General features: G+C 52.3%; 1 protein-coding gene across 5 annotated transcripts in view; it reads right to left on the bottom strand.

Moving 5' to 3' along the window:
- The window catches only part of STARD3 (StAR related lipid transfer domain containing 3), a 40,494-nt gene extending 19,444 nt beyond the window's left edge, over positions 1-21,050 (bottom strand). Inside the window, exon 1 of one of the 5 annotated variants that reach the window (XM_075911660.2) lies at positions 20,897-21,050. The gene's annotated coding sequence lies outside the window, so the exon portion shown is untranslated. Of the gene's footprint in view, positions 1-814; positions 1,014-12,886; positions 12,912-13,347; positions 13,563-20,892 lie in introns of those variants that run through there. The other 4 variants (XM_075911661.2, XM_014570636.4, XM_075911662.2 and 1 more) reach the window with 4 other exon arrangements.
- Between the last annotated feature and the right edge of the window lie 1,504 nt (positions 21,051-22,554).

Below are 22,554 nucleotides of genomic sequence, written 5' to 3'. Positions count from 1 at the left end.
GCCAGGGAGGTGGATTTTATCCAGCCTCATGTATCGACGGCCCCGAGAGCCAAGTGCTCACTGCAGCGTCTTTATTGCTGTCTGTACAGTCAAGGAGGTAGGGAGAACAGCTGCATGTCCACACCCAGAGACTGCAGCGCTAGGCATTCTGAGCCGGTGTGATCAGAAAGACCATCGGGCCCTGATTTAAGTGCCCTGTAATAGTTTTACCCTTGTGTGTGTCAACAGAAAAAGGCCACGCAGCAATTCTGTAAAGCGCCGTGTTTAACTCGGGGAGGCTTGGTGATACACCGAGGTGTATCTAATTCACGAGGGCTGGGTACCACGGGCTAGTGAGATAGAGCAGTAACTATCTGAGAAACTAATGCTTATCAGATAGTTGACTAGTGACTCGACTAGTCATTTCCCTCCCACTTGCTGCCTCTATTAGAGAGGCAGCAAGGTTGTGGGGGGTAGAAGAGCAGGAGCTGGGGGGAGCTGGCTTAAAAGCAGGTTCCACCCAGCACCATCTCCGCTGGTGGGGGGGCGGCGGCGGCAGGGGAGGCAGAGGCGTAGCAGGGGACCTGGCACGAACCGGGAATCGGCTGATTCCTGGCCTGCACCCAGCCCCCTCTGCTGCACTTGTGCTTTTTAAAATGTATTACGAGCCTGGTGGTTCTGAATACATTTAAAAAGCAGAGCGGCAGCGGGGTTAGGTCCCGGGGCCAGGAACCAAACCCCACTGCGACTCTGCAGTCCACCCCCCCCCCCACATATCAAATAATCGACTAGTCAATTAGCGGATTAAATGCTACGTAACATCCCTAGTACGTACTGCAGAGGATTATCAGCATTTCTGGTAGGAACGTGTGGATTTCACTTGATGGGGTGCGGCGAGAAGAGAAAACCAAAAGCAACGCACAAGATCTAGAGAAGAAAACTCCGGTGCCCAGGCACAAGACAATGGGGCAAGCTACGCGGTTCGCTTCTCACAGCCTGTCTCCAAGGAAGCTGCAAGTCTGGTTTTGCAAATCTAGGAGCCCAGGGAACGAGAGAAAAGAGTTGAGCGTCCTGGGGGAGGGGGATCAAAAGCTATGCATGGAGACAGGCTGCCAGAGAGAGCACGCAGAGGGAATCTGAAGACGCTGGGCCCTCCCACACTCAGGGAATGGCAGGCCCCGGGGTAAACCTAGAGGTGTGTCCTGGCCGTTTCATTGTTTAAGATGTTTTCTCTCTAATTATTTTCACTGTGCGCAGGCTCTCTGGTCGCTGCATTAACCACTCTCAGGGAAGAGACTCAGGTCTGAGCCTACAGCTCGGCAGGCTCCAGAGATCGGCTGATGCTTGCTTACAGGAATCAGAGGGGCAGCCGTGTTAGTCTGAATCTAAACAACAAGAAGCCCAATGATACCTTATAGACTACCAGATGTATTGGAGCATAAGCTTTCGTGGGCAAAGACCCACTTCCTCAGATGCATGTAGTGGAAATTCCAGAGGCAGGTATAAATATACAGGCACAGGGAAAGAAAGGAGTACCAATCAAGAGGAAGGCCAGAGATAAGGAGGTCAAAAAGCTGATGCTTATGTGGACTTTATTAAGGTAGTGCCTGTATCACGGCCTGGCTCCCGACACCGCCAATGCCCCACTAGGCTGATACACCACCACCGCCCCGAGACGCGTTGGGCTTACGTCGGCGACCATAGGGGGATGCTGTGACCAGTAGACACAGGAGGCTACGTATATTGGCTGTCATTCTTGTTAACTGCATGGATCCTTGCTGGGATGGGCCCACCTGAACCCTACTCTCCACTGGGAGCCCCCCACCCCGCCCTTAAAACAAGGGCAGCGTGAACACGTACCACCGCAGTAAGTACAGCAGTTGTCGTTGGACGTAGGTTTTTAGCGTCTACCCACCCTATGTGCAACCTGCTGAGGCCATCACAGTCAGCGCTAGGGCCTGGTCTGAAAGGGGGAGAATCAAGGGATACCCCTAAGCCAGGTGATGGCTTAAGACTTGAGAGCAACAGCACCTGATAAGCCCATGACAGCTCTTAGGTTAGGGATGTCAAATTTAAATGGGATCCCCTTCCAGGTGGGGGGCTGCTCGGGCTGGGCTGGGGGACCAGTTAGCCACCAACTTCCCTAGGCCAAGGTGCAATACCTGTGACTGGTACCGATAATAAAAGACATTCCTTAACACTGCTGAAACATATTGTTCCTGTCCATACATGCAAGAAGCCATCATGTTCTACCACTGATGGCGCCCCATCTCATTCCTCAGCTGCGAGGGTCGCTGTAGGACAGGACAGGGCCAAGGAGGGAATCACCAGGGAGCCATACAAGTCACTTTCACAGTCACGTTTCTGACAACGGCAGCACTTTCGGAGAAAGACGGCACTTGGTATAAACAGCAGGAACAAGCCCTTCCTCTTCTAGGGGCGATGGGGGAAGAGTCTCCAGCTGCAAAGGTTAAGACACCTGTGAGTGCTAAACAACAGATGGAGGTGCACACACAGGGCCGCAGTCTCTAATTAGAGTGTCATTGCGTTCTCAGCTCAAGCGCCACTTCGCACTTACAGTCCTCTGCAGCTTTCAAGTACAGGCAGTCCCCGAGTTACGCGGATCCGACTTACATAGGATCCGCAGATACGAACGGGGATTTTCTCTCCCCGGACGACAGGAGCGGCGGACTCCCGGTCCCGCCGCCCCCGTCCTCCGGGGCGAGAAAAGCTGCTCTGCCTCTCCCTGGTCTGCTGGGCGGAGCCAGAGAGAGGAGCCAGATCAGCGCCACGGTCCCGCCCGGGTCCTCCTCCGCTTTGCTCAGCGTCTCCCTGGTCTGCTGGGGGGGGGACACAGCTAGTGCGCCCCCCCCCACCCCCAGCAGACTAGGGAGACACGGAGCAAAGCCCCGGGCCTGTGGTAGAGCAGGTGGGGCGCTGCCGGTTGGTCCCGCAGCACCGCTCCTTGGCGCTACTGGACCAACCCGGCAGCACCCCAGCTGCTCTGCCCCAGGAGTCCTGATTCAGCCGCTGCTGATCAGTTTCAGCAGCGGCTGAATCAGGACACCTGGGGCAGAGCAGCTGGGGTGCTGCTGGGTTGGTCCAGTAGCGCCGAGGAGCGGCGGCGCTACTGGACCAACCCAGCAGCACCCCAGCTGCTCTGCTCCAGGCGTCCCCAAGTCAGCAGCTGCTGAAACTGACCAGCAGCTGACTACAGGAAGCCCCTGCCCTGGGCTTCCTGGAATCAGCCGCTGATCAGTTTCAGCAGCAGCTGACTTGGGGATGCCTGGGGTTCTTAAGTTGAATCTGTATGTAAGTCAGAACTGGCGTCCAGATTCAGCCGCTGTTGAAACTGATCAGTTTCAGCAGTGGCTGAATCTGGACGCCAGTTCCGACTTACATACAGATTCAACTTAAGAACAAACCTACAGTCCTTATCTTGTACGTAACCCGGGGACTGCCTGTATCTCACAATCGTCCATCAGTTCCTCACCATCTCCCCCCACCCCCCACACACCCAGTCTGATGCATGAATAGAATTACCCACTATGGGGTGAAAAATACCATGTCCAAAGATCACATGCCACCAAGACTAAGAATTCAGAAATGCCTAGTTCCCACACTCTGCTCAGCCTAGAATCTCTTCTAGATAAAGCCAAAACACACCCCTGAGCTCTGTGAGTTTTTTTTTTTTAAGACTTGACATGCAGTGAGGCCAGCACACTAATTAAGAACGGCAGAGAGAACGCTAGAGATGTGCAAAGAGCAAGTGGAATTCTGCAAACCTGTCTTGCATCCAGCGAGAAACAGGCCCGAGGGAGAGAGGCCCTTTGTGTCTCCAAACAATTCTGAAGCTATGAATGCAAAAGCACAGGGAAGAGGCACCGCACCACACGGACAAGCAAGTGAGCAGAACACGTCATTAGGGATGTCAAGAAGCGTGTAAATTCATTAAGTGTGTAGTCGAGCACATTTTTGTCGACTACACGATTAATCAATATGGGACAGCACTCAGCCCCAGCCCCTGCTGCGTCCGCCAACTGCCCCCGCTGCGGCTCTGCAAAAGAAGTAATTTAGGAGTCACAGCGGGGATAGCTCCCGGGACCTGGCGGGAGCCGGGACTGACCCCAGCTGCCTGCCTAAAATAATTTTTCTGCAGAGGTGCAGTGGTGGCTGCTTCAGGGACCCGGCGTCAGCTGGGTCTGAGCCGGGCTGCTGGCCAGCCCTCTAAAAAAATTTACTGGCGGGGTGAGGGAGAGGGAATGCGTGTAGTCAACAGCATTAACCGAGTGCCCAGAATGTGTTGGCCACCCTTGGCCTAAGAGCTAAGACAGCAGTGGATCCAGCACAAAGAGCTGGGGCAAGGTTGTGGAGCAACTAGCAGCATCTAGCATGACCCCCCCGGGGAGGGGAAGAGCCACATGCAGCTCACGAGCCTCGGGTTGCTCACCCCTGCCATATGCTTTTGCTTATCGTTTAATTGTCTGCACTATTACAACTCAAACCCCAGTAGAACGTCTGATGCAAGGCCTTTCTTTTCTGGGTGCTACCAGCACCGGATGGTTCTATTAATTAGCAAAGGTGTTTGGAGAGGCAACAGGATTAGGGTTGCCAGATGGTTTCAACCAAAATATCGGACACACTTGACATGACATCATAATCGACATTCCATCGGATTTAGAAAATACCCGACATTTCTGTTCTCATTTCTATTTTCTCAATGTGTTTCCCAAAGAGAAAGTTTCAATACTGGACTGTCTGGTTCAAAACCAGACACCTGGCAACCCTAAACAGTACTGTGCCTGAGGGTTTATTTTGTTTGTTTTTACACAAGCTTTCTTCTGTGTGAAAGATTCATCACCGAGCACCCTAGTGCTCTATTACATATTCACATGTTCGCCAAAGTCTCTTGCTGTAGCAGGACGTCGGCTCAATCCCTCGGAAGAGACACCCTTAGCTTGGCGCTGCGGCTCACGAGGGGCTGCTCAACTGCCAAACGGCACGGGTTTGAGAAAGAGGAGCGGGGAGAAGAGGAGCAGCACTAGCGGTCTTGAGAAATTCCATTGGCAAGGCCCCAGGAAACGAGAACCCGATCGATACCCGTCTCATTCAGAAAGCAGCAGTAACGTTATTACAGTCTGTCAGGGGCAGAGTTCGTTTTCCTCCCTTATTCCTTTTTCAAGCATGGACCGTACACTGGGATAATTCAGTGACTGGCGTTCCCTCTCGGAGGAGGAAGGGTTTCTAGCGACTAGAGCAGGAATTCGGGAGAGAGGCAGCTCCTGCAGCACACGTAAGGTACTCTTGTCTTCATTTTCAAGACCTTTAACTACCCAGCCTCATCCAATCCTTCGTCTCCCGTTTCCTGATCAAGATACTGACTCCCATCTCCAACTGGCTGACAGCAGCATCTCGCGCCCACCTGTTAAGTTCCCCAACAAGCACCTTCTTGCTTTTTCCCCGCGGTAAGCACTCCCACCGCTACTGCACTATACCCCGCCAAATCCCTCGAGAAACTCGTCTTTGCTGCAATGCCTACAAAAACCAGGTCACTGGGGAGCTCAGACCCATCCCGTCTTCCCAATGGGTATCTCTTAGTGCCTTCTGGCGTTCTCCCTTCTGTCTGCACTCACCTGTTGTGTCTCCTCTTCTACTTAAAGGGTAAGCTCATGAGACGGAGAACACCTTTGTTCGGTGTCTGTACAGCACCTAGCACATCAGGGTTGCAGTCTATTGCTGTGGAGCCTGGATGCTACTATATAGTACATAGAATAAAAACCCAGCTCTGCTATTGACTGCGTGGCCATGGCTGAGTCACTTCGGGAGGCTGAGATACCTGTACGGTTGTGCTGCAAGAATTAATTGGTGTTTATATGGTACTAGTAAGTGCCAAGTTTCATCTTCAGATGCCAAGAATGTACATACAGCCCTTACGCCGCAAGTGACAGGGGGCCGCCTCTCACCCAAGCCAGTGGCAGATCAATATTTGCGACACAAAGGCACCTCGGGATTCAGGGAGGCTGCCTACGCCGGCAACTGACCTACCTGGGCACTCATTAATGGATTTAACTGTCCCCTTCTTCTACAAAGGAATTTCACAAGCCAATTACAGAGAGTGCGCGCAGAATCCACGCCCAACCTGATATTGTTCCTGAACCCAGCACCAGTTTCCCCAGGGATGGACCTGGTTCCCCCATTCATGTTTCCCAGGGCTCGAATAAAGACATTAAGTGGATGTTGCATTATAAAGCCAGCCTTCCCTGCATTTAACACCTCATTTACGTCAAAAGCGAAGTCTGGGATACGTCCAGCTGCCTCATCAGCATCAGTACTACACCCCCTTCCCTTCTTTTACTGTTCTAAATTCTGGGTTAACCCGATCTCCACTCCAGGGTCCAGCTCATCTGATGAAGTGGGTTTGGCCCATGAAAGTTCATGATACTACAGGTTGAACGTCTCTCATCTGGCACCTTTGGGACCTGACCAGTTCCCAATGAGAGAATTTTCTGGACCACGGGAGGACAATATTGTCTATCAGCATCACCAACACTTCCATTACTTACTGAGTTCTTAGAAGACGTTTAGGGGATAAACTAGAGCTAAAACACAGCACAGAACACAGAGCCAGGACCGGTGGCTGTAAACAAACTTTATGGGACTGCAGGAAACTTGGCCATACCCATGAAAAGTGGACATCCAGTGAACTCAAATCATGCTGGATGACGGGCATTGCTGGACTAAGGATGCTAAATATCGAGTAAATGACTAATCGAGTTTGTATCAATACAATCTGTATTGAGTACAGGCAGTCCCCGGGTTACGTACAAGATAGGGACTATAGGTTTGTTCTTAAGTTGAATTTGTATGTAAGTCGGAACTGGCTCCAGATTCAGCCGCTGCTGAAACTGACCAGGGGCTGATTACAGGAAGCTGGAGGCAGAATTGCTCTGCCCCCAGCTTCCTGGAATCAGCCACTGATCAGTTTCAACAGCGGCTGAATTTCGAGCCTGGGACAGAACAGCTGGGCTGTCAGGTAGGTCCCTGCAGGACCAACCCAGCAGCACCCCAGCTGCTCTACCCCAGGGTTCACAACAAAAGCCTGGTCTGCTGGGGGGGGGGGCACTAGCTGCGCCCCCCCCCCCCCCAGCAGACCAGGGACACGGGGAGCAAAGCCGCAGCGGCGGCGGGGTGCCACGCCTCTGAGGCTTTGCTCTGGCAAAGCCTCAGAGGCGCGGGACCCCTCCACCTCCCCGGCTTTGCTCCAGGTGTCCCTGGTCTGCTGGAGACGGTCCCCAGCAGACCAGGGGCACCCGGAGCAGCTTTTCTCGCCCCGGAGGTGGAGGTAGCGGGACCGCTGCGCTCTGGGCGGTCCCGCTGCCTGCGAGCTCCGGGGCGAGAAAGCCCCATTCGTAAGTGCGGATCCGACATAAGTCGGATCCGCGTAACTCGGGGACTGCCTGTACACAATTAGTCGATAAGGGGCCACTTTGGCTCTGCAGTTTAAAAGTAGTAGGAGCCAGGCGCTCAGGAAGAGCCGCAGCAGGAGTAGGTCTGGGACTCGGCTCACGCCGGGTGCGGACCACTGCAGCTCTGCCTTTTAAATGTATTAAGGGCTGCCTGGCTTTTACTACATTTAAAAGGCAGAGGCGCAGCAGGGAACCCGGCGCAAAGCAGTCTCGGCTCTGTGCTCCACTCCGCAAGACATCTCCAGGGGCTCCGCGAGGTTGACAAACTGGAAACATCGATAGGTACAACACATACAATCAGTGGACCGCTAGGGCTCCGCATAAGTACAACACATACAGTCAGTGGACCGCTAGGGCTCCGCATCAATTTTTATGCATATAAAGGGCTCCAGAGCCCCAAAAGTTTGAGAACCACTGCTCTAAGGTGCGACAGGACGACTTTTTTTTTTTTTTTAAGTTACAGACTCACATGGCTATCCCTCTGAGCCAATAAAACTTTTGTTAGACAAGTCCCAGAGGAGAAGCCACATTAGTCTGTATCTGCAAAAACAAAGAGGAGTCCTGTGGCACCTTAAAGACTATTTAGGTATCAGCTTTTGTGGGTAAAAGCCACTTTGTCAGATGCATGGACAAACATTTTTCTTGTTCAGAGGTGCTAAAACTCTCCCCACACTGTCCATGACAAAAGTTCTGCAGCTGCACGTGCTCGTGTAAACAGTGCGCTGTCAGCAGACAAAGCCGCGCATGGGGGGCGAAAGTGGCCGTACACAGCGGCTAACCTGCCGAAAGCTGTGTAGCGTAGACAAAGCCTACACGTGGCCGTGGCTATTCATCTGTTGGAGAGGCCCAAGCCCGGAGGAGCAGATGGGGCTGCAGATCAGGGTTTAGGCACGCTGGCAGAGCGGTTTGCATCGCGCCCGGTCGCCCTAGTCTCGCCACCCCCTCCTTTTCTGCAGCCGCGCGTTGGCCTAAGAACCTGAATAGGAAGCAAGCCTGTCGACAGACTTTTCAAGTGTCAGATAAACGTTCCGAGCGCATAACACGCCGAGTGCCTTTCACACGGATCTGCCCCATGAGGCCTGAAGTGCTAACACACACACAGATGTTATGGCCTGAAAGAGACACGCGTGTCAAAACGCTGCAGGGGGTTCGCATCCAAGTGTGGTTAGGTCATCGCCTACGCCCTACACGGATAGACGCTTCCGGCCTACCCTGTCACCATCCACCTGAAGTGCCTGGCTTCTGCTGACTCAAGGGTGTTTGCATGTTAATGCCATGTCTTGCAGTAAGACGACAGTTTAGAAAGAGTTTCTCTTTGCCGCACACTCCCTAGACTTCCTATTACAGATGTGTGTTCTCAGCTCATAAAATGGCTAACAGCTCATTCGCAAGTCACCTCCTTTGATAGTTGCAGATTTTACAGCAAGTTGTGTCAGAAGACAAACTGCCTCAAGAGACTATTAGACTGCGAGCCTTTCAAAGAGATGAACTACAGAAGGTTTCCTAGAAGTTTTTTAAAGTCCTGGGTTCCCTAGAGGATAGACATGTTTTTAAATGTAACCACCACTGTACTAGGAAGAAATCCACACTGCCGATTTCTCTGTTTCTTTGCCTGAGCATACAGCTCCCATCTCTCTCTCCGGATCACAGAGAGACAGTTTTGTTAATACACAGCAATTACATTTTTGATCATAACAATCATTAGCACTTATGCACCACTTTACAAATGTTAATTAATGTTCAACACCCCAGAAGGCAGGTAAAGATTATCTACTGAATACGCTTCCCCTGGTGCTGGAATCTTAGAAAAATGTAGGGTGTGATTTTAAAAGCAAACTTTTACAGCTTCTCTTTAAAGTCTTTCCGGACAAAAAGTTTTTCAAGTATCGAAAAGGGTGTTACAAGGAGGAGGGAGAAAAATTGTTCCCCTTGGCCTCTGAGGCTAGGTCAAGAAGCAATGGGTTAAACTGCAGCAAGGGAGGTTTAGGTTGGATATTAGAAAAAACGTAACAGTCAGGGTAGTTGAGCACTGGGATAAATTGACAAGGGAGGTTGTGGAATCTCCATCATTGGAGATATTTAAGAGTAGGTGGGACAGACACCTGTCAGGGATGATCTAGACAGTGCTTGGTCTGCTGTGAGGGCAGGGGACTGGACTTGATGACCTCTTGAGGTCCCTTCCAGTTCTAGGAGTCTATGAATTAACCTCTGCTCCGTGTTTCTGAATGTTTCCGGATCATTTTATGTATGTGTGGGAGCTGCCAGAAACAAGATGCTAAGGCCTATCCTAAAGTCTAACTGTAAAGTGAGAGAACAGAGACAAGGATGGAGGAGAAAAGCGAATAGCAAAGTACAGGAGGCTTGCAACGCGATTCATTCCTGAGGAAGCGTCGCAAGTCGGGGGCGTAGGCGCCGTCGTAAATGAGGGCCAAGGACGTAAGTCGGGAGTTTCCGGCCCCTTTCCCACTTACAAAAACGGCTGTAAGTGCTGGGGGTTGGAACTCAGGCGGTCATATTGCGGGGGCCTCCTGTAGCGAGCCAGTAATCGCGTTCTTGGCTCCAGGCTGAGAATACAAAGTTTCACGGTTTCCACACGCTTTGGGCAGGGCCTTTGCCCCAGACACAGCCTCTACAAATCCTCCAGCAGCTTGATTGTTACTTCGAGAGGAGGGTCTTGGAGCCTAGTGGGATGGGAAAATCCCTGTGAACTAACTGAAGGGGGCTCCCACACCTGGGGGGTGGGGGGGACAGGACAGTTGCCCAGCTGTCTGCAGAAGCGCAACACGGAAGAAATTCTCCTCCCTTGCCCTGCAGCCTTTGCAAAGAGCATGGCTGTTAGGAGGGTGAGCTGGGCTCAGCGAGGAACAAGGTTACCTGGGTGTCCTCTCCCCGTGGCCGCTGCTGCCCTGAGGAATCCAGGCCCGTCCTTTCCCTGGGTCACTTCCAGACCTTGCTCAGAGCCTGCTCTGCACAGCATGGCCTCACAGGGCAAAGGCAGCTTCTTCTGGGGAGAAGCCCTTCTTATCCAGCAGTGCCACAGGCAGGTGCCATCCAGCCTAGGCCCAAATCCTCCCCACTCTCTCCAGCGAGCAGCCTGGCCTCCCAGCAGGAGGAAGGACCACGTGGGGGAAGCCGCCTCATGCTCCGTGCCACAAGGCTGCTGAAGGCCTCGGGCTCTATTCCTAAGCCAGGGGAGAACTCAAACCTCAGACCGCCCAGCCTGGGAGGGAAAGTGTGCCACAAGGCCAAATAGCAGCGGTGGTCAGAGGGGGGAGCCTGCGCTGTATTTAACCCAGAGGGGGGGGTCCTGTATCCCGCACCAGTGCCCAGATGAGCCGTGCTCTTGATTCTGTCCCTCCATACCAACACTTTGCCCCTCCTCTGCAGGGCAGAGCCCCGCAAGCTGCCTCCACCCCCCACCCCACGAGAAGCAAGAGCTCCCACAGCTCCCTTTCAGACCCCGAAGCGTGGAATGGCAGCCATCAGCTCTGACCCAGGGACACGTCTGACAAGGCTCCCTAGTCCCCCAGAGCAGGGATGGCCACCCAGCGATAGGAGGAGTCATCCGTCCCACGGCATAGGCTTGCTGCTACAGCTGAACTCCAACCCCCATGATGTGCCAACGAGACTGTACCACACGCCGCTCTTCAGGTCCTTATTAGCGGATCTTCTCCTCCCCCCACCACCAAGAACAAGGTGACACCCCCCCCCATGTCGTAGCCACAACTAAGGCTGTAATAGTGCAGTCGATTAATGGATTAGCAAAAGCTTATCGGTTAATGCTATAGATTGCACGCATCCCCCGACCCCCACCAGTAAATTTAGCAGCCTGGCTCAGTCCTGGCTCGCGCTGGGTCCAGGACCTACCCCCGCTGAGGCTCTGCATTTAAAGCATATTAGAAGCCAGGCAGCCTGGCTCAGTTTGGGCTCACGCCGGGACTGGGAGCTCAGCGTCCTCCCACCGGACAAGGGCTGCTGCCACCCCGTGCTGCTGCCTCTGCATCAGAGCAGCGGCAGGGCGACAGGCAGCTGGTCCACGAGGGGGGCTGGTTTTTAAAACTGGCTTCCCTTGGACCAGCTCCCACCTGCAACCGGTGGTAGCGGGCTCCTCTGGAGTGGGGCTGGAGCGCACTGGCCCCCGGTCCCACCCCCAGGGACTACAGAATAGTCGAGTAACTGATAAGAATCCAGGAGGTTACTTGACTGTTCAATTAACCGATATTTCACATCCCCAGGCACAGCCCTGATCACAGGTGGGTTTGTGAGCCCTCTTCCTAGTTAAGATCTTTGTGCAGACCGGCCACGTTCTCCTCCAAGACATCCCCCCCTCCATCAGCCGTCCCAATCCCACAGAGCAGCCAGCTCGCCAGCAGGCCCACCGCTGCCGCCTTCCTTCCCACCAGGCTCCGCTTCCACACGGGACTCTCCTTCCCCTGCCCGGTGAGCCATTCCATCCCTGAACTAGATGCTCCCTGCAGATGCCAGGCAGCACAGCCCCGTGACTTATCAGGAATCAAATGTGGGACCAGGTCACTAACAAGAGGAGGTGAATCAAAACCCAAGGCCGGGGGAGAACTCCGAGCCTTTGCTCCTGGTGCATCTCCCAAAAGCCTTGCCTGGGAAGGCCAAACACGCAAGACGGCCACACAGCAGCGCAAGTTGGAGCGGTGAGCCCCTCCTCCCCAACAAGCAGAACAGTGACCTTTAGGCCCCTTTATCTTCTTCCGCTAGCCACCAGACAACAGCTAGGGCAGCAGGAACACCAGACTAGGGACTCTCGATCCTGAATCCACACTCTAGGTCAGAGGCCTTTTGACAACAGAGCACTTGTGGTTACCAGTCACATGGGGTGACTCAACAGCAGTATGGGAAAGGCAGGCCAGCCTCCTCGCTCCTCATATCGCCACTTCCCCCTGCTCCGAAGCCACTGAATAGATCAGCATCAGCAGGCTAACTGTCCCGGCCGTGCGCCGGCCCTGGGGACGTCAGGGAACCGAACCCGAACGGCAGAGATTAATTTGGATCCACACAGGGACCTCTGAGCAGGGGGGTTTGATTCCAGGCCACAAAGCGCACGGATACTCCAGCCTTAGGCGATCAGGAGCCAAACGAGCGTTCCACATTATCCCACAGAGCCACGGCGGCCGTGACTTCCCTGTTCACGGTTATCGTGATCGTACAGGATGTATGTTTTTTCCTCACAACAAAACAACCGACCAAGTATTATTTGATCAACGACAACTGGTTAATAACACATCCAAAGCCTCCGGCTTAGTTAATAATTCAATCATTCAGGGGTTTGGTATTCTGTGCTGTGGCCGCAGTTGACACGTTACAAGAGCTACTAGCAGCTCGCAAGCCTCAGTCTGAGTATCGCTGATCTGGCAGAACGAGGTGATCCCCCCCCACCCCAAGAATGATCCTCTGGCATTGAACCTCACCATGCACAAGAGCCTTCCTCCGACCCATGCAGCCGGCTGACCCGGACCGGCTGAGCATGCCCTAAGATAGCAAAGTCCCTCGCCTTTCCTAGAGGCAGAATACTTTGTACAGAGCATGCCGCGTGACTCATGATCCCTGCCAGCTCTTAGGGAACCCTCCCTCCCGCCTTTGTAGTACCCGCCATCTGGTTATGTTACTGGGCCTTCTGGGCACGCCCAGGGCTCACCAGTCCCAGAGCACGGCAAAGTTTGACCACTGTCTGTGCAGAACGGGTGCTTTCAAAGCGCCGTGCCAACGGCAGACGCACTGTAAAGACAGAGGGCACTTCTCCACCATGTCCTGCAACCAAGGGATCAAAACAGCCTCCCGCGAAAGCCTCATGCCTCACCCCATTTTCCCAACATCGCTCGAAACCTATCGAAAAAAATCATAATCCCACTACACAGCCACATCTACATACCTTCTTTATTGAAAACTACCGTAGCCCGTCTGCTTCCAATTTGCAGTCACCCCCATTCAAACTAAGACCCCCCAGCGTGGCCGCCTCATTAGCCCTTCACACTGGCAAAACAATTTTCAGAAGGCTGCAGTGGGAACGTAGTTGTTTGAGCCTCTGATTCACACCCACTCCACCGAGCTCTCTGATCACAGCAATTTTGAGTCTAGCCTCCCCAACTCCCCTGGAGTTTCCTGTCTGACACCGACCACTTCCCTCCCAGCCCAGCGCCTGCAAGTCAGCAGAAAAAAAAAACACCCTGCCTAAATATTCAGGAAGGCTGATTTCCATGCCATCGATCAGCTGCAACACACCAACATGCAGACTGGCAACTCAAGGTCTCACAACTGTGTGATGAAACCTCAAGGTCTGATGTAATTAGTCACTGTTTTCATTAACAATCCCCAGCAGCTGCCACCTTGAGTTTGGAGACAGACCTTAATGAGCAGACTCTCAGGGCCTCATGTAAAGATTAGAATTAAACATGCAACAGATTAAGTTTAACTGCAAGTAGGTTTAAGAAACACAAGATCTGCTATTAGCCCATTACGGGTCTGGCCTCTGGCAGTGGCCAGTATCAGATGCTTTCAAAGGAGATAAAATTCATCTCCTATCCACAAAATACTCCGAGCATTAGGGGGTTCCTGGGCGGAGAACTTTTATGACCCCATCAGGCCTCACGCTAGCACTTGAGATGTTATTATGAAGCCCTGGATGAAATCCAGTTTGCCACTAGCTTCCTGGAATTGTGACTGCCACAGGCTGACTATGCTCCATGCCAAACAGCACTTCCTTTTATTTCATCAAAATTTAATCTGCCATTAATTTTACCAATAGACAACTTATTCACTCGAGAGCTTGGATTCGGTTTGCACACTGCTCAGAATGGGGGAAGTTTGTCTGGGAAGTTTCATGCATCCAGGACAAAGCACCCAGTAAGGAAACTGCTCAGATTTCACTGGATTTTTAATGGAGATTTTAAAAACTCCTCTGACTTGCGTCCTTTACTATAACAGGATCACCTTTCGCTGGGTGCTCAGCTCCTATGGTGAGCCATGTGACACAATCACTTAGAAAGGTTCCGATTTATAAACACGGGAAGAACGTTATTCTGCCTGAACAGTAGAAAGTTCTTCTAAACCAGGGTGAGGAACCTTTGGCCCCCGGCTTGTAAGGATCTGGCCTCCGAGGCTCAGGGCTCCCCCCAGCTTTCAGGAGCCTGTGCTGGCTTTTCAGCCACCCTCTGCCCCACTGGGGGGCTGGAGCACACCCTCTGCCCCACTGGAATCCTCTAGGCTCTGGAATGCAAGGGGGGTGTCACTGAGGGTTTTTTTTTTTTCTTCTCACTTGTATGTGGTCCCCCGACTGATTTTTCTGTGGGTCAGTGGCCCTCCTCGCGAGACTTTAACCAGCGTCACTGCAAGGTGGGGATAGTTGCGAAAGTCACCACAAAGTTTTGTTTGCGCATGCCGTTGCTGCCAGGGCCAAAGCATACCTTTGCGTCTTTGCTGTCGAGTAGATCAACAGAAGGCGTGCCGTCCTAGGAGCACGGCATTGGTCTGAAAGCTCAAAGACAGGCAGCAGCCATCTCCTTGCACTGCAAAGTTTAAACCGCACTCAAGTTGGGACAATACTCGTCACAGCACCAAGTGAAAAATCATTAGCAGCAATGGCAAAAGCAGACCTATCCAACACACCTGCAGTGCAGGGATTCTAAGAAGCATGGGCAAGGTGCATCCGCAGAGGTCGGGCACGAGGGAAAGCAGGCTTAGAAAGAAGGGAAGCTACTGGTCCGGTTGGACAGGCAGCCCCCTGAAAGAACTGCCCTCCAGCCTTGAACTTAGCTCAGTGTTTCTCCAAAAGGTCCGTGAAACCACCCTAAGAAACTTGCAAACTGGCCGCTCCAGCGTGTTTATTTACCAGCCTCGCAGCTCCCATTGGCTCTGGTTTGCTGTTGGCAGCTAAGAGGAGGAGAACCACGGGCTCCCCTTAGCTGCCACTGGCGAACTGGAGCCAATGGGAGCCACAAGGCTCCACGGCCACGGAGCCGGTAAATAAACACACCGGAGTGGCCGGCTGGCAGGTTTCTCAGAGAGGTTTTGCAGACCACTTTGAGAAATGCTGCACTCCCATAAAAAGCAAGGGCAGCTACATGCAAGAACAGGAAAGTGGAGAACTACAGGTTCCGAGAGGATGACTACGCAGCACAGTGGAAAACCCGTTAACTAATACGATTTTTAACAAGGCTTGATAGCTAATGGCGACAGGACAAATGAGGGTCAATTACAGCCCACTAAGGCTTTTTAAATGTTTGCCCTCAGTACGAACAAAATTGAATTGATAAGTAAGAAAACCATTTCTTAAAATGAGTCATTCTCCTGGTATAAACATAGTCAAACCTCTGTGGAATGTCTCTGCACCCTCAGAAAACGGAAACAATAGGAGTATTTAGAGTTTTTTTTCAAAAAAAGAGTGCCAAGAAAAAAAACAAACGCAGCCTGCAGCTGCGTGGCTCGCTCATTCCCTTGCAGAGCTGAGGGTCACGATATGTTTTGCAACACAAGCCTGTACAAATAGAATATGCCATTGAACTGGCCACGATTCCATGAATGCCAGCCTTTCACGTTACATGTTGTAGATAAAACAAAAAACAGGACTAAGTAGCACTTTCAAGATTAACTAGATGGTTTATTAGGTGATGAGCTTTCGTGGGCCAGACCCACTTCCTCAGATCAAATAGTGGAAGAAAACTGTCACAACCATATATACCAAAGGATACAATTAAAAAAAAAGGAACACACATGAAAAGGACAAATCACATTTCAGAACAGAAGGGGAATGGGGGGGAGCTAATATCATTATATCATTATTAGCTCCCCCCCCCCATTCCCCTTCTGTTCTGAAATTTGATTTGTCCTTTTCATGTGTGTTCATTTTTTTTAATTGTATCCTTTGGTATATATGGTTGTGACAATTTTCTTCCACTATTTGATCTGAGGAAGTGGGTCTGGCCCACGAAAGCTCATCACCTAATAAACCATCTTGTTAGTCTTTAAAGTGCTACATAGTCCTGTTTTTTGTTTCAGCTACACCAGACTAGCACAGCTACATTTCAATCATTAGTCCTATGAGTGTGACTATTACTGCACAGTACATAGCTTTATCGGCTGTGGAAGACACCACAAGCTCTAGGGATATTCGTGGCTTATCCTGTCTGGCAAGTGTTGTTAAACGGAGAGAGGAGGGGTTCTACAAGTCAGGAACTGACTTCTGGTGTTTACCAATGATTAGGCGTGACCTTAAGCAAATCGCTTCATCTCTATATGCATTAGTTCCCCTGTCTGTAGACAGGATGTGATACCGCTTGCCAGCAAAGGTCGGGAAGCTTAACTAGTTAATATTTATAATAGCACCCGGAGGTCTTTGGCTGGTAGTGCAAGGCAGCATTAGCAAACGCTGCCTGCTACAGCTTTTAGCTCCACATCTCTCTGCCTCTGCATGCTCCTAATAAATGTTTACTGTCTACAGAGCTCTCCCCTCATCTCCCTGCTCAGTTGGCTCTCCTGTTTATTATCAGGACTGCCAAAAAAAAAATCAGATTATTTTAAGCCACTGAAATGTAACGGCGCCCTTGGCGAATTAGCGCATAAAGCAGCTTTCAAAGGGTTTGATTAAAAACAGAAGATCGTTGACAATCACCAGTTTCTCCCTCCACCCAAACATCAAATTCCATTGTCAATCAAGATTCACAGTGAGAACATTAAACCATAGCATGGCTTCTCTTTTAGACAACGGGTGTCCCCGTTTACTCTCCGTTTTATCTAGTCATCAATAGCTAATGGGGACTATAAGAAAATGTGATTTTACTCATCGGATCTGCCTCTTTCCCCCTGCCTTTTATCTGCTTTGTCTAGCCAGACTGTAAGCCCTTTGCAGCAGGGTCAGTACAGGTTGAACCTCTGTAATCCGGCACTCTAGTCCGGCACAATTTTAACTAGTCAGATGTCTGGTGTGGCCAAGTTTCCCACGGTCCCAGAAAGTTTGTTTACGGCTACCAGTCCTTGTTCTCGGTGTTCTGTGCTCTTGTTTAGCTCTAGTTTGCCCCTAAATGTTTTCCAAGAGCCTAAAGCAGTGGAAGTGTTGGTAATACTACAAGACCACATTGTCCTCCGAAGCAAAATGCAGGACAATGTAGCACTTTAAAGACTAACAAGATGGTTTATTAGATGATGAGCTTTCGTGGGCCAGACCCACTTCCTCAGATCAAATAGTGGAAGAAAATAGTCACAACCATATATACCAAAGGATACAATTAAAAAAAAAAAAAAAGAACACATATGAAAAGGACAAATCACATTTCAGAACAGGAGGGGGATGCAGGGGGATACATTGTCCTCCCATGGTTCAGCAAATTCTCTGGTTTGGCACCAGTCAAGTCCCAATAGTGCCAGACTAGAGAAGTTCAACCAGTGTATCTATGTGGCAGGGGCAATATCTCCATGTACTATTTACTCTTAACTAAGTTAATATTAATTCTCATTTGTAATCCTGCAGCATCTAGAGCAGTGGTCCACAACCTTTCGTGGCTGCCGTGCGCCCGAGTGCAGGGCCACTCACAAGCCGGTCGTCCATGGGCAGGGCTGCTCACGTGCCACGCTTCCGGAGATGGGGCCACACATGCATCGCATGCCCGGGGCCGGAGCCGCCCACGTGCCATGCACCCGAGGCCAGCACCGCACACGTGCTGCGTGCCTGGGGCAGGGGCCGCCCATGCACCCTGCACGCGGGGCCGTCACCGCATATGTGCCGTGAGCCCGGGACAGAGGCCGGCCACGTGCTCTGGGCCGTCACCGCACATGTGCCGCACACCAGGTCTGTTTAGTCTGCAGAAGCGAAGAGTGAGGGGGGACTTGATAGCAGCCTTCAACTTCCTGAAGGGAGGTTCCAAAGAGGATGGAGAGAGGCTGTTCTCAGTAGTGACAGATGGCAGAACAAGGAGCAATGGTCTCAAGTTGTGGTGGGAGAGGTCCAGATTGGATATTAGGAAAAACTATTTTACTAGGAGGGTAGTGAAGCATTGGAATGGGTTACCTAGGGAAGTAGTGGAGTCTCCATCCCTAGAGGTGTTTAAGTCTCAGCTTGACAAAGCCCTGGCCGGGTTGATTTAGATGGGATTGGTCCTGCCTAGAGCGGAGGGCTGGACTTGACGACCTTCTGAGGTCTCTTCCAGTTCTGATTCTATGATAAGGGGATGGTTGGATGAAATAACATGATCTTGGTAACTAATTGACCATTCATTTCCAGTTGGAAATAGGTCAATGGAGGGATGATAGGAGTTGCTATAGGGAACTTTCTGGGTGTCTGGCTGGTGAGTCTTGCCCACATGCTCAGGGTTTAGCTGATCGCCATATTTGGGGTCAGGAAGGAATTTTCCTCCAGGGTAGATTGGCAGAGGCCCTGGAGGTTTTTCGCCTTCCTCTGTAGCATTGGGCACAGATCACAGCTGAAGGACTCTCTGCATGTTGGGGCCTTCAAAGTATTGGAAGGCTTCAATATCTGAGACATAGGTGAGAGGATTATTCTAAGAGGGGTGGGCGAGATTCTGTGGCCTGCACTGTGCAGGGGGTCAGACTAGATGATCATAATGGTCCCTTCTGACCTTAAAGTCTATGAGTCTATGAGATGTTTCAGAGGGTGCACATAAATGCCCCTGCGGGTGCCATGGAACACGCGGGCACTGTGTTGGGGACCACTGTTCTAGAGGATGATCATTCTAAGGGATAAGGCACTGGATGTGGACTCAGAAGATCTGGGTTCAAATCCCCGTTTAGCTCCAGACCACCTGTGTAATTCTGGGCAAATCACAAAACATTTCCTGTGGGCATTTCCCTTCCTCACTGTGATGCTGCAAAGATATGTCATGGGATGAGGATCATGTAAATATCTAGAGAGACTGGAGCCTTCTTAGGCTAGACAAACAGAAACAGCTCCTGTCCTAACAGCCTAATAATTTAAACACCACAGCACCCAAAAGCACAATGGGGATCCAACTCCGAACGTGGCCTCATGCTCTAATGCAATACCAAAATAAGAGTAGTACCGGTTGTTTGTTTGTTTTATTTCCTGCTACGACAAAAAGGTAAAAGGGTCAAATCTAGCTCTGATTTTAAGTTCCATACGTTTTTAAAAATTCCAATAGAAACCCAATACGTTCTCCCGAATGGCTGAAGCCAAACTTTAAACACTGGAAAAAATTAGAAGTGGAAATGTCTCAAGACTGACTGGAAAGATTGAACATTTATTCATAGAGCTGTGAGAAATGCTTATAACAAAATTAAAAGAAACATGTGACAAGCACATTGTAAGTGTTCATATTTTTTAAAACTCCAATCATTAGAAGTTTGGGAATTTGTAACACTACCATGAATCAGTAGAATGGTAACATTTGCAATAAACACTGGTGGTATCCACAGAAATTAATGGAGGGGAAAAAAGAATCTGAGCCCACAGCACATTATATAGCTGGTAAGAAGGGACCGGTGTGTGTCAGACCTTTTTCTGGGCCACAAGAACAGAGAGAATGAGCGGGGGAAATGATACAAACCCCCCTTCTCCCTGTAGACCTCAAAGCAATTTAAAAAGGGGAGTTAATCACACACACCCTGGAATACAGAGAAGGGATAGGACTTGCCCAGTTACAGAATCACACAATAACTAAGCCAAGAGTCCAGATCCACAACCCCAGACACCATTACTGTGTCACCTCCAGAGAGGATTTGTGGGAATCGGCGAACTGTTATTTCTGCTCTCCAAACCAGCTGTCTTTTCATGGGACTGACAAGCACCCAGTGCACAATGAGGACAACACAGAATGAGCGCCACTGCGGGCTATGAAAAGGGGTCAGCTGGGCCCCGCGGACAACAGTGCTGAACAGACAGAGCTGACACTTGGGGGCTCCACTCAACCTGCTAACCAGCCCCCACAGACCACAGCCTGCAACCCAGGAAGGGGGGCAGGCGGGAGGCGCAGGGTCAAAGCCTGGGACAGACTCGGGCTCGGGGAAAGCCACCCAGCGGAGTCTGACTATGGGGCCGAACAGACAGACAGACGGGGGGGGGGAGCCCTGGGAGGGGCCGGACAGATACCAACTGTGGGTGGGGGGGAGGAATTAAAGGCACAGATGAGGGAACGAGAACAGAGGGGGGATACCAAGTGGGGGGGGGCAGACACCAGGCGGGGGGGGGGGGGAGAATAAAGGCCGTTGGGACAGACACGGGGGGGGGGGGTTATTGTAGAAGGGCGCTGGGACGGGCACATGGAAGTGGGGGAGGGGGAGATTGCAGGACAGACAGACGGACACGGGGGGGGGGGGGAAAGAGCTGAGGGGGACACGCAGACAGGAGGACGGACAGACGGACACGAGGGGGGGGAGAAGGACGGACGGGCAGACGGGGGGGGGGGAGAGACGGGCCCCCGGGGGCCCCGGGCCGAGACGGCCCCGTCGGTACCTGCCTGTGGCCCCGCAGCTCCCCCGGCGCCGGGAACCGCTTCAGGCCGGAAGCAAAACCCGACTCTGGGCGGGCGGCTTCCGGCTCCCGCGCGGCCCATAGGGCGCTTTCACAGGGCGTCAGCGCGACCCCTGACCCCGGAAAGGATCGGGTCCCTGCGTGCCGGTGGGAGAGACCACCCGGCACGGGCCGGGGGGGGGAGAGAGTCAGCGGGGACAAACCATCGCGGGGAGGGGGGAGCCGGGCTGCTGGGCATTGGACAGCCAAAGTGGGGAGGAGAGCTCTTCTTTGTGGGGGAGGGGAGCCCCTCTTTGGGGGGAGGACCCCCCTTTATGGGGCAGGGAGACCCTCTATGGGGGGAGGACCCCCCTCTATGGGGAGGGGACCCCTCTATGGGGGGAGGACCCCCCTTTATGGGGAGGAGACCCCTCTATGGGGGGAGGACCCCCCTTTATGGGGCAGGGAGACCCTCTATGGGGGGAGGACCCCCCTCTATGGGGCAGGGAGACCCTCTATAGGGGGAGGACCCCCCTTTATGGGGAGGGGACCCCTCTATAGGGGGAGGGGACCCCTTTATGGGGAGGGGACCCCTCTATGGGGGGAGGGGACCCCTTTATGGGGCGGTGCCAGCATCCTGATTCCTGCTTGGCTGGTGGATGTAGGAGCCCTAGGACCCCTCCCCTCCCCCAGTAGAGTAGGAGCTGGTGCCTCCTCTCTTAGCTTGGCTCCCCGTCTGTCTGCCTGGATGTCCAGCCTTCTCCAGAGTCTGGGACCAGCTGAGATCTGAGCACCGCTTGTCCCTGAAATTCAAGCAGCAGGGGGCCAGAAGATGGGGAGAGGGGCCAACTGCCTGTCTAGAAACTGTCCAAGGCTTTCACCAGCCTGGTATTCTCCCTTCGGAGCCACAGCATGGCGCCTCCAACTCACTGGTTCCCGTCTTGCTGACGCTGGGGCAAATCGGGAGTAACTGCTGAGATTAGTGGAGTTGCTTTATCGCAAGATGAGTGTAACTGAGAGGAGACTGGGGTCCGGGAGGCTGAGGGTGCCCGGGGAGAGATGGATTGCGAATCGCCTGCATTTGCTGGTAGCCCTTTCTAGTTAGGCAGCAAAGCCTGGATGGAGAGCTTGTGTCACCGAGTGGTGTGGGGGAGTCACCAGGCCCTGCACCCCCATCTGCAGACATGACTCTCAGCCGGCAGGTAGAACAGAAAGGTTATTAGTTCACAGGGACAGCGTAGCACAGACTTGTCAGCACAGGAACCAGCAGCAGCCAGCACCATCCATCTTGGGGGAAAAATGGGGCCTAGAGCCAGGGTCCTCGGCCCTTCCCTGTATCCTAAGCCAGTCACACACTCAGGATCTGGTCCCAGCCCTGCCTCCTTTGTCCAGCTTCCCAGGCAAAAGATGTCACCTGTTTGCACGCCACCCCCCCACCGTCCTAGGCTCATGTTACAACGAGCCTGGGCCACTGTGAACACTGGGCAGCCTCCCTTCAGTAAGAATCACACCTAAAATTCCCATCCGGGCACTGGTGCAGTGCCAGGGAAACTGAGGCGCGCACACCCAGAGTTACTACAGAGCGGTACAGGACAGTAGAAATCACCGTGACATAAGAAGCGAACAGAGTGGAGTCATCCCCACTTTGTCACAGGGAGGTCAGTG

Source organism: Pelodiscus sinensis, chromosome 29, assembly GCF_052426305.1.
Source record: "Pelodiscus sinensis isolate ZL-2025 chromosome 29, ASM5242630v1, whole genome shotgun sequence".
Lineage (NCBI taxonomy): Eukaryota > Metazoa > Chordata > Testudines > Trionychidae > Pelodiscus > Pelodiscus sinensis.
This window is presented reverse-complemented; position numbering and strand designations above follow the sequence as displayed.